Source organism: Cervus elaphus, chromosome 10, assembly GCF_910594005.1.
Source record: "Cervus elaphus chromosome 10, mCerEla1.1, whole genome shotgun sequence".
Classification (NCBI taxonomy): Eukaryota; Metazoa; Chordata; class Mammalia; order Artiodactyla; family Cervidae; genus Cervus; species Cervus elaphus.
The window spans coordinates 54,278,062-54,291,140 of NC_057824.1; positions in this window are offsets into that span (position 1 = coordinate 54,278,062).

Consider the following 13,079-nt stretch of genomic DNA (forward strand, 5'->3'; position numbering starts at 1 on the left):
CCCGAGAGGGATGCAGGTGGGAGGGCGGGAACATACAGCTTTCATTTTCTTCAGTTCGGGGCGGGGGCTGCTGAGTCTGGGGACATCCCGGGCCCAGAGGCAGACACACTGACTCCGGATTTTGCTGGGCTCTACTTGAGGGCCAGGTCTGCACCATCTCCCAAGGACTCGGCCGGGTATAGAGAGAACATTCCTTTCACAGGTGGGAAGCAGGCTCAGAGAGGTTAAGTGACTTCCCTGGGGTTGCTCAGCAGATGAGAGATGGAGCCAAAACATCCATCTGACAGAATTCACACACACACACACACACACACACACACACAGAGCATCCCTTGAAGTTGGTCCTGAGCTAAGGCTGCTTCAGATCAGCACTTCTGTGGGGCAAGTCAGACCTCAGGGGCCCCAGGCCCACTGCGTCTTGAGCCCCAGCTCTGAAGCGGGGTGCAGGGGGCTACGGTCTCAGAGAGTGCTGCTGCAGGAGCTGTGTGCCGTGTGGTGACCCTTCCATGAACCCCAGCCCGCTCTCAGCACAAAGGGCAGGGGGTACCCGCCTGCCTACAGCTGTACCAGAGCCCCGTGGCCAGAACTGACACTGTCCCCTCGGCGCGGTGACACCGCCCCTGGGAAGCCCTCCCTGACTCCTGCTCCCCTCCACCTCCTGCCCTCCTCATACTGTCTCTTCTGGAGGCCAGGGACCAGGTCCAATGCCAGCCTCCTCCTCCCCCAGCCCCAGCCGCTCCAGAGCACGTCTAGCCCTGGAAATTGCTGAATGAGTGAGTGACTGACTTGGGGAAGACCACTTAGAGCTTTGGACAAGTCGGAGATGACCCTCCCAGCAGGGAGCAGGGAACGGCAGAGGCCTCTACTGCTACCTCCATCCTGTTTAAGGTGGGCCCCACACCTGGGACTGGAGAGCAAACCCACCGCTCCCCTCTGCGCCCGAAGGCCTCGCACTTCCGGCTTCTCTTCTCCCGCTGCTCGTCCACCTGCGTCTGGTCCTGGAACAGAAGCCATCTCTGCCCCAGGGCCTTTGCACTGGCTCCTCCCTGCAAACCTTCCCCCAGTGCCCAGCCAGCCTACCCCTTCTGGTTATTCAGGCCCCTCTTCTGCACGCTGTCTCCCCGCAGGGACCGCTAGGCTCCCTGGCCAAGTTTACTCTCCATCACTGTTGCACTTGCTCCTGACGAGCAAAGTTTGGTTCACGGATTTAGCTGCTCCCAGGTTGGCCATCTCTCTCTCCCTGCCTGGACAGCCAGAGCCCAGACGGTCCCCCACTGCGCTCACCCCTTCAAACTAGGCACAGGAGGATGTGGGTCCAGAATGGGCAGCTGCTCTGACTCTTAAAAACCCCAAGTTAAGTTGCTGTCCAATAACGTCTGTTTTTACTAACAAATACTGACCACTACATACACAGAAAGAGGCATCAACCTGCAAGCTGCCCTGGGGCTGACCAGTTCAGGGCCTCTGCTCTGAAATCCACTGTTGCCTGTCCAGTCCCACTGGGACAGGGTTACAGGTCACCGGGGCTGGGCGGGCAGGTGCCTTCCAGCTCCCCACCCCCTGTTCCGAAAGCCTCTCCACCTCCCGAGGAACACTCTGGCCAGCAGAGGCACCAGACACAGGCCTGTCTCAACCCCAGTGGCAGGCTGCAGGGACCCGCTTCCAGGGCCCGCCAGGGAGTGCCTGGGCCCAGGGTTTGAGCTCCTGCAGAACAACAGCCTGGGCCGGAGGCCAGCTGCTGAGACGGGGAGAACCAGCCACGGCCGGGCCCTTCCTGTCTGCCTTACTGCGGAACCCCAGCCCTGGCCCGCGCTGAATGACGTGTGTGCGCGCACGTGTGTGTGTGTTAGTCACTCAGTCGTGTCGGACACTTTGAGACCCCCTGGACTGTAGCCCGCCAGCTCCTCTGTCCGTGGGATTCCAGGGAAGCCCCCAGTGCGTGATGGACTTGAGCCAATTACAGCTTCTCTGACCCTCACTTTCCAGTTGGACACTTGGCCTTGGAGAGGGGGGCATGGGGCAGGTGTGATTTTCCCCAGCTCCCCTCCCCACCCTGGCTGGAGCCCCTCACCCCTCAGTCACCACGCAGCACCGCCCTGAATAACGGGCTTGACCCTCCCGGTTACCCCCTCCCCACCCATCGGCCGGAGCTGTCTTTTCAGCACCGAGGCAGTGACTCCAGCCCCGAGGGTGAGGGCCCCAGCCAAGGGAAGCCCCTGCCCCCAGCCCCACAAGCAGCAGCCCTTCCTTGCGGAAGCCCCGTGGACGTCAGCTGACTCAGGGAGGCAGGGCTCCTCCCGTGGGAATTGAGCCCCCAGCCCCGTCTCCCCCCAGCAGGCTCTCCTGCAGGAGGCGGAGGTGGTGCTGCCGTGCTGGGGTGGTCCACTCCAGCGGGTCCCGGGGGGCTGGCCTGTCCACCCGGGAGGGCTGTGGAGGGCGGGGTCCTGCACAGAAGTGGGCTTGGCCTCTTCCCTGGGTCGCGGCTGTGGGTTTTGTTGGGGGGCGGTGCCTCTGATGTGCCAACGGCATTCCTGCTGGCCTCACTGTGCTCAAGCACCATCTTCCCCGCCCCAGCCCATTTTGGTCCCGTGGGTAGGGTGGCGACATGGGAGGAACGTCCCCTCCCCAGGCCGCCTGGTCCTCTAGAGGCCTGGGCTCATGTCTTCCTCCCCAGAAGGAGAAGGGCAGCCCGGGGACCCTGGGTCGGGAGCTGAGAAGGTTCCGCCAGGCAGAGGGGAGAAAAGCTGGGAGCGGAGGAACCGGGATGGGCGAGAGGCATCAGCATCCCCCTCCTCTGGGGCCCTCCAGGGGGGCGGGGTCCGTCTCCCAGCTTAGAGGGGGGCACCTCTGAAAGTCAGGTCCTGTTCCCTGGGGGAGGGGCAGCTCTCCTCCAGAGCCTGGGCCACGCCCCCCACCCCCACCCATTCTCCTCTCTGTTCACTGTCCCTTCCCACATGGGGTCTTGGTGATGATTTCAGGGGTTAAATGCAGCCCAGTTTTGGGGCGATAGAACTTGCCAAGAGAGGGCTCAGTCGTGAAAAATGTGAGAGATGTGATGGCTGGGACCTGGGCCCCCTGGGGCTCGGCAGAGAAGCTCTTTTCTAAACACTTCGCGGTGACCTCACTTACCTTCACAAGAGCCCTCTGAGGTCGGTCCCGTTGTCGATTTTTAGATGAGGGATCTCAGACACAGAGAGGGGGAGATGTTTGCCTGAAGGCACACAGCACGGCCTTGGCAGAGCTGGGATCTGAACCCGGGCAATCCGATTCCAGAGCTTTCTAGATATTTGTGTGGATGTTGTTGGAAAAAACATGTATATGGATACACATTTAGTGCTATTTCCATCGCTTTTCTTCCTTTTAAGAATACTTTTCGCAGTTACTGCCGGCCGTGCGGGTCTTCACCGCAGCCTGCAGGCTCTCTCCAGCTGTGGACGGGGCAGCGTGGCTGCTCTGGCCGTGCAGCAGTGGCTCGAAGCGCTCGGGGTTTAGCGGATGCAGCGCGCGGACCCAGCGGTAGTGGTGCGTGGGCTTAGCTGCCCTGCGGCACGTGGGATCTTACCGGACCAGGGAGCAAACTCATGCTCCTGCATTGGCAGGCGGTTTCTCAACCACTAGACAACCAGCGAAGTCCTCCTTACTTTTTTTTTTTTTAATGAGGTTTTGTGTTTGCAAACATGGATTTTGTAAACACCATTTATGGGGGGGCTCTGACCCCCCCAGCTGGGGAGGCATGGGTCTTTCTGGCCCTGGCAGAGGCCCACACTCATGTCTGATTCCTGCAGGTCTGAGAGGGGGTCTGGGGGGGCAGGCAGGTAGTGGGAAGCGGGTAGAGCCAGTGGCTGTGGCCCATCCAGGCCCCGAGGGAGCCCAGGGGCTGGCTGGAGGGGACCCTGCGTACTCTGGCCAGCTGCCTGCAACCTCCTGGAACCTGGAGAAGGGGACAGCCTCCTCTGGGAGCGCCAGGCCCTGGGCCTTGTGGGGGTGGGGGGGGGCGCATGGAAGTGGGACGTGAAGGAGGTGGCCTGCTCCTACGGCCCCTGCGGGAAGGCGTCTCCAGCCGCACCATGACCCGGCCGTGCTTCGACTGGACCCTGGCTGTGGCTTCAGGACCCTGGAGACAGCCCGCCACCCTCACTTCAGCCCCCGCCCTCCCTCCAGCCCCGAGCCTCGTTCCTGTGCGGTGAGCACTGCCCTCCCTGACAGCCAGCCTTTCAGAGCCCGCTCGCCTGGGACCAGTTCCAGCCCACGGGACAAAGCGGTAACCAGGGCCGCAGGCCCGGCTGACCCTGGACGGGCACTTGGCTCCGCTGCCTGGCAGGGCGCTTGCCATGGTTACCGCCCACCCAGGGCTCTGCTCAGAGGCTGGCATTGTCTGGGTGTCAGAGTGTGGTGAGCGCGCGGGAGCCAGGCGGGCACTCTGGCGAGGGCTTTCCCACGCTCCGGACTCTCAGCCGCCCTGGGGAGCAGAGCGGGCACCGGCTTTGGCACCTGGGGAAGCGGGGGCCCGGGGAAGAAGCGTGCTGGGGAGTCAGGGTTGGCCTTGGGATGAGGCTCTGAGTCAGGGCCTGAGGCATTCAGACGATGAGCGCAGTTCCCCACCTTTGCGAGGGAGTGTCAGCAAAATGACGGGACTGCTGTGACGTGGACCGTGAACATATCCAGGCTGACACGGCCGCTCCATCAGTTCCGTTCCCAGGCGGACAGGAGCACGCGCGGCTCAGACGCCCTCAGGCCTCCGAGCCTCTGCCCCAGTGACCACTCTGCCTAAATGCCCATCAACCAGTGCTGTCCCCGGGCACAGATCTTCCCTAACCCCTCACCACGGAGCAGGAAGGGACACTGTTTCACTCGCCCCTTTTAAAACACACATCAGCTTCTCTTTGGACACTTGTCCTTCCCCTGTGCACTGTGGTCGTGAGGCGAAGAAGGTCCCCCCTCAGAGGCTGACGGGTCCCCTCTGCCTGGAGGGTCTTCCTCCTGCGCCCCTCTCCCTCCCCTGGGTCAGCCCAGGGTGGGCCATTCGGCGTTGTCTGCTGGATCTGGGTCTTGAACGAAGGACACAAGAATGGGTCTACCGACTGCACCCACCACCCCGTGGTCACCACAAACGCTGAGGAAAAACACGGAAGCAGAGACTTCGCTGGTGGTCAGGGGTTAAGACCCCACCCTTCTACTGCAGGGGGCATGGGTGGAATCCCTGTGGGGGAACTAAGACACCCCATCTCTGCTGTGGGGCACAGCCAAAAAACAAAATAAAATCCAGTGTCGAATTGTTTTAAAACATCTTCAAAAAAGATATGAAAACAGCAAGAGAAAAAGAAGTCTCGCATTCACAGAACAACAGTAGGATGATGGCTCACTTGTTAATAGGGAGACAAGTGGAAGGACATACTCAAAGTAGTAAAAGAAAAAGAAGTCAACCCAAAATCCTATATCCAGCAAAACTATCATGAATGAAGGTGAACTGAAAACATTTCCAGGTTTATAAACTCCAAGGAGAAGTGCTGCAGGCAGACCTGCCTTACAAAAAATACTAGAAGAAGTCCTTCCAGGTGAGAAGAAATGACAAGAGACAGTAACTCAAACCTACAGAAATAAATGAAAAGCACTGAGATGGTAAAAATGTGCATTAAGTAAAAGACCAGGTAAGTGTATTTTGATTTCTTACCTTTTTTAAAAGACATAAGATTGTGTAACTAAATAAGGGTAACGCTGTATACTTTAATAAATAATTTTACCACTGTATTTATGACAGACATACAGATGTAACACATATAACAATAATAGCACAAAAAAGTGGAGGGAGGTAGAGTTATAAATTTTATGGAATTAAGTCAGTATTATTCAGAAGGAGATGCTGATAAGATGCATATGTAAACCTCATGGCAAACACTAAGAAAATTATTAAAAATATATTTTTTAAAAATCAACAGAGAGACTTCCCTGGTGGCCCAGAGGTTAAGATTCTGCTCTTCCAGTGCAGGGGACCCAAGGTTTCATCCCTGGTTTGAGCCCTAAGATTCTGCATGCTACAAGTTGCAGCCAAAAAACCCCACAAAAACAGAGAAATTAAAGTGGTGTGTGTGTGTGCATGCATGCTAATTCATTTCAATCGTGTCCGGCTCTGTGCAACCTTATGGACTGTAGCCTGCCAGGCTCCTCTGCCCGTGGAGGAGGAGAATGTCCATGTCATTCTCCAGGCAAGAATACTGGAGTGGGTTGCCATGCCCTCCTCCAGGGGATCTTCCCAACACAAGGATCAAACCTGCTTCTCTTTTGTGAATATTTATGTGAATTATGTGAATAATTATATTAAATATGAATTTGAGTCTAAACACCCCAATCAAAAGGCCAGTGCTTTCAGACTGACAAAAATTTTGCATGACAAAAAAATTTTTAAATCAAGATTCAACTCCATAGTCTAAACCTTAGATTCAAAGACACAAATAGTTGAAAGAAAATGGACAGAAAAAGACACACGTGCAAACATCCGGCCACAAAACAGGTCAGGTGGCTGTGCTAACATGAGACAAGACAGACATTAACATAAGACGTACGACTAGAGACATCTCATAATGATATAGCAATTATAAATGCATGCATCTCTAATGTAAGAGTCTCAGAATACATGAAGCAAAAGCCAACAGAACTGGAAGGAAAAAATTAGACAACGCAGTTGGAGATTCCAATACCCTACACTGGGTAACTGATAGGACAACTCGTCAGAAAGTCAGGAAGGATAGAGAAGACGTGAACAACACTGCAACCAACTAGACCCGACACGTACAGACACCCCACCCAGCAAGGGCAGGAACACATTCTTCCCGAGCGTACCTCAGACCATCTCAGGACAGAGTGTGTGCATGGCCACAGATCACATCTCAAGATACTACACAAAGCGTGTTCCAGCCACAGTGGAATTAAATTAGAAACCAACAGCAGAAAATCATCTGGGAAATCCTCAAATATCTGGAAAACAAACAACATGTTTCAAGAAAACATGAGTCAAAGAAGAAATCACTAGAGAAAACAGGGAATGTTTTAAACTGAATGAAAATGCATGCATACAGGCTTAGCTGCTTCAGTCATGTCTGACTCTTCGCAACTGTATGGACTGTAGCCCACCAGGCTCCTCTGTCCATGAGATTTCCCAGGCAAGAATACTGGAGTGGGTTGCCATGCCCTCCTCCAGGGAACCTTTCCGACCCAGGGATCGAACCCACGACTCCTGAGTCTCCTGCATTGGCAGTGGATTCTTTACCACTGAGCCACCCGGAAAGCCCAGATGAAAATGAAAACACAGCATAACAAGCACTGCAACAAAAGCAGTGCTTAGAAGCGAACCATAACTCTGGACACCTAGATCAAAAGTCTCAAATCAATAACATAAGTTTCCACTTGAAAAGCTAGGAGGAGAAAATTAAATGCAAAGCAAGCATAAGGAAGGAAATAATAAAGACGAACATAGAAATCAACGGTAGCAGAAAAACAAAAGAGAAAATCAATGAAACCACAAGTCGTCTTTTTTTTTTTTTTTTTTCGTCTTTTTAAAATATATTGTGACTTCCCTGGCTGTCTAGTGATTAAGACTCCATGCTTTCAATGCAGGGGGCTAGGGTCTGATCCCTGGTTGGGAAACTAAGATCCTACAGGCCGAGCCAAGCTGTGCTTAGTCGCTCAGCCATGTCCGCCTCTTTGCAGCCCTATGGACTGTAGCCCACCAGGCTCCTCTGTCCACGGGATTCTCCAGGCAGGAACACTGGAGTGAGTTGCCATGCCCTGCTCCAGGGGATCTTCCCAACCTAGGGACTGAACTTAGGCTTCCCGCATCGTAGGTGGATTCTTTACCGTCTGAGCTACCAGGGAAGCCCATGAATACTGGAGTGGGTAACCTATCCGTTCTCCAGGGAATCTTCCAAGCAGTGTGGTGAAAAAAGTAACTAATTTTTAAAAATTAAAAAAATAAATCTTTAGCTAGACTGACCAAAAAAAAAAAAAAAACACACAAAAGGACAGAAGGTATAAATTACCAAACTCAGGAACCAAAGAGGTGAGAACACTTACCCTACAGAAATAAAGGCTTACAAGAGAATATTATGAACAACTTTATATTAGCAAAATAAACAACTTAGATGCAATGAATAAATTCCCATAAAGACTCAAAATTTAAAAACTTGCTTAAGAATAAATTGAAAGTTGGAAAAGACCTATAGCAAGGAAATTGAATTAGTAGCTTAAATTCTTCCCACAAATAAAAGTCCATCCCAGATGGCCTTACTGATAAATTCTACCAAACATTTGAAGAAAAAATAATACCAAATCTCTCACAAAATGAAAGAGGAAACATTTTCCAACTCATTCTATGAGGACATTCCCCGACACCAAAACAAAGACATCACAAGAAAACTACAGACCAATATCCTTATGAACACGGATGCAAAAACCCTTAACAAAATATTACGAACTGAATAGAGTGCCATGTAAAAAGGATTATACACCATGACCAAGTGGGATTTATTCCAGGAATGCAACGTTGGCTTAACATTCTCAGATCAATTAATGTAATATTCCCAACTGACAAAAGAGAAGAGAAAACCCACAGGATCACCTCAATAGATGCAGGAAAAGCATGTCACAGAGTCTAATACCAATTCGTGATAAAAACTCACGACAGACAAGAAATGGAGGGAATTTCCTCAAACTGATAAAGCAATCTATAAAAAGTATGAATAATACCATGCTTCATGATGAAAGACTACATTTCCTCTCTAACGTTGGGGAAAAAAAAAAAAGGATATCTGCTCTTGCCACTGTTATTCAACATTATACTGAAGGCTCCAGCCAGTGGAATAAACAAAAATAAAATAAGATAAAACAAAAGAAATAAATGAAAGGCATTCTGGTTGCAAAGGAAGAAGTAAAACTGTCGCTACTCACAGATGACACAGTCCTGTGTGTATTATGTTAAATCCTAAGGCATCCCCCCCCCAAAGCTATTAGAACTAATAAATGAGTTTAGCAAGGTAGCAGGATTTAAAATCAATATACAAAAATCAATTGTATTTCATTTAAAAAACATTTTTGTTTATTTGGCTGTACTGAGTCTTAGCTGCACTATGCTGGATCTAGTTCCCTGGACAGAGATCAAACCCAGGCCCCCTGCATTGGGAGCGTGGATCGATCCCTGGGTCGGGAAGATCCCTTGGAGAAGGAAATGGCAACACACTCCAGTTTTCTTGCCTGGGAAATCCCATGGACAGAGGAGCCTGGTGGGCTACAGTTATGGGGTCGCAAGAGTCAGATAAGACTTAGGGACTAAACCACCACCACCAGGATGGCTAGAATCAGAAAGACAGTAACAAGTGTAGTGAGGACTGGGAACATTGAAACCCTCATGCATTGCTGCTGACATGCCAAATGGTGCATCCACTTTGTAAACGTCTGCAGTTTCTTTAAAAAGTCAAACTTCCATGCGACCTAGAATTTCTACTCTCAGGAATTTACTCAAGAGAAATGAAAACATATGTCCACACACAGATGTATCGATATATGAATGTGCACAGCATTATCTCCACAGTGTTCCCCAACTGGAAACAATCTAAACGTCCATCCACTGAGGAAGGGCCAAACAAGAGGGAGTCCATCCAGACAATGGAATACTATTCAGCAATTAACAAAGTAAGTACTGATACCTGTGACAACCGAACGAATCTCAGAAACACGCTAAGTGAAGCCAGACACACAGGACTACTAATACTGCAAGATTCAATATAAGTGTTTGGAAAAGGTAGACCAAAAGAGACGGAAAGCAGGTCAGTGATTTCCTAGGGTTCCAGTGGAAGCAGAGTGGGCTAAACAGACTTGGGGGCACTTTTGGTGTGATGGTAATGTTCTAAAACTGGATCGTGGTTATGGTTGTATGACTCTGTAAATTTACTAGAAATCATGTACAAAGGCTAAATTTTGTGTGATGTTAATTTTACCTCGTCAACAAAACCTATTTTTTTAAAGAAACAAACGTGTATTATTTTGTGGTATTATAGTATCTGTGTTTGTTGTATTATTTTATTGTGTGAAAAATACAACACCATTTATAATCACTAAAAATAAAAACTCAAGACGCAAATCTAGAGCTTCCCAGGTGGCGCTAGTGGTAAAGAATCTGCCTGCCAGTGCAGGAGATGCAAGAGATGTGGGTTTGATACCTGGGTCGAAACCATGGAGGAGGGCATGGCAACCCACTCCAGCATGCTTGCCCGGAGAACCCCATGGCTAGAGAAGCCTGGGGGGCTACGTCCATGGGGTTGCAAAGAGTCAGACGACTGAAGTGACTTAGCACCCGCACACAGATGCAGATCTAACAAAACACGTATAGGACTTTTATGCTGCAAATTACAAAATACCAAAGCAAGAAATAAAAGACTTAATAGTGGAGAGACAGACTTTCCTCATGGAATATAAGGCTCAACATAGTAAAGATGTCAATTCTCCCCAAATTGATATACAGATTAATGCAATTCCTGCAAAGATCCCAGCAATATTTTTTGTAGAAACAGAAAAGAGTACACTAAAATTTATGTGGAAAGACAAAGGAACTCAGCTAAAACAATTCTGAAGAATAATGAAAGGAAAAGAATTACTCTGTTCAGTTTCAAGCCTTACTGGACAGTGACAGTGATCAACAGCACGTGGGTGGGTGGAGGGTAGACACACAGATGGAGGGAACAGAGAACTTGGAAAAAGCACTGCGTAAGTACAGCCAGCTGATTTTTAACAAAACTGCAAAAGCAGTTCAGTGGAGGAAAGATTGCCTTTTCAGTAAACAACGCTGGAACAATTGACTAGCCACAGGCAGAAATAGCAGACTTCAGGGGCATCGCTGGTGGTCCAGTGGTTAAGGATCCGCCTTGCCATGCAAGGGGCACCAGTTCGACCCCTGGTCCTAGAAGATCCCACATGCCACGGAGCCACGAAGCCTTAAAACGCAACCGCTGCAGCTCCCACGCCCAGAGCCTGCGCAGGGAGAGGAGAGGCCCCTGCTCCCCGCACCTAGAGAAAGCCCACACGCCTCCACCAACACCCAGCACAGCCTAAAATAAATCAATTAAAAAATGTAAACTTCAATCTAAGCATCACAATTTGTTTTTAAAAATCAACTCAAATTAATCATGGATTTAAATGTATAATAGAAAACTTTTAGAAGATGGCATAGGAGAGCTTTGGGACCCAGGACTCGATGGAAGAGTTCTTAGATCTAACACCAAAGTCACAGTCTGTTAAAAAAAAAAAAAAAGAATAAGTTGAATCTCCTCAAAAAAAACACAAAAAACAAAAAACCTCCTGCTCTGTAAAAGACCCTCTTAAAGGACAAAAAGACACATGCTTGCAGAGTGGGAGCAAATATTTGCAAACCACACATCTGACAGAGGACTCATTTCCAGGGTTTGTAAGAACTCTCAGAACTCCACATTAAAAAAATCCAGTGAGAAGATGGACAAAAGACACGCCGAGACACTTCTGCCGGGGGCCCCCACGAGTGGACAAGTGTGTGCGGGGGCTGGACCCGGTCCGGAGCCCAGGGCGGGGCGGGGCGCGGCGGGGAATGCCGCGCTCCAGCAGCACCACGCATGCGTGCACCTGCCCGTATTCGACGTCACCCCCCGCACAGAGGAGGCCCAAGGACCGACTCGGGCCTGGGGGTCCTGGGGCCACGTCCTCGGGGCTTCAGGACCTAGGGGAGGCCCAACAGGGGCCCCCGGCGAGGAGCGACCTCCTCAGACAGCAAGTGATGGAGCTGAACGGGAGGGCTTGGTGAGGGCCACCCGCCCCTCTCCTGCCAGCCCGTCACTGCGGAAAGATTCACCAGGCCGGGGAACTGCCCACGCCCCACGGAAAAGCGCTTGGATTTCCCAGCAAAGGCCCCGCCCTGCAGGCGGTATTCCTGACCCGAGGCTGCCCCCTGGCGGGAGTCACGGGGACACTGCAAACCCAGCCCCGAGCCGACCCGGCGACCCGGTACCGTGCCTGGTGGACCCCTCCGCGGAGGTCCCACGTGGCGCTAGTGGTAAAGAACCCACCTGCCAAGACGCGGGTCCAATTCCTGGGTCAGGAAGAGCCCCTGGGGAAGGAAATGGCTATCCCCTCCAGTACTCTTGCCCAGAGAACCCCATGAACAGAGGAGCCTGGCGGGCTACAGGCATGGGCTCGCACGGAATCGGACACGACTGAAGCGATTGAGCACGCACGCCTCCCCAGAGGGGACCTCGCTGGTGCCCATGGCATCGGGAGGAGGGTGGGGAAAGCCCTGGGGTCACTCCAGAGCTGCAGGCCGGGCTTGTGTCTGGCCCCTGGGAAGGCCCCTGCCTGAACGGAGCCAAGATCCTGGGGCAGCTGCTGGGCGTGACCTGGAGGACTTCGATCTTGGTCAGACCCCTCTCTCACTTCACTTTCCTTATCTATGAAACTGAGACAGCTACGGTGCCCACTCCTCAAACTTACACAGTCTATTCTGGCGGCCTCTGGTCACTTGTGACCACCTGAGCACTTGAATGGCATCACCGACTCAACGGACATGAGTTTGAGTCAACTCCGTGAGCTGGTGATGGACAGGGAAGCCTGGAGTGCTGCAGTCCATGGGGTCGCCAAGAGCCGGACTCGACTGAGGAACTGAACTGAACTAAGCACTTGAAACGTGGCTGGCCTGAATTGGTATGTGCTGAGTATAGAATACACACCGGATGTTGAAGTCTTGGTATAAAAAAAAATTTACACTCAGGCTATAAAATAGCTTACAATAATTTTTATATGATTCACAAATTGAAATGACATTTTGGATATATTGAGTCAAATATATTGTTAAAATTAACTTCACTTCTTGCTTGCTTAGTTTTTAGGGAGGTTATAAGAAAGGTTTAAATTAACATGTGTTTCAAAGGGTTGTTGGGAAGGTTCAATGAGATGGCACGGTGACCAGGTTACCCTGATAAACGACGGCCACGTCAGTCCCTGCCGGGAACAGCCGAGTGTGCTCGGCCACTCAGTCCTGTCTGCCCCTGCGAGCCCATGGACTGCAGCCT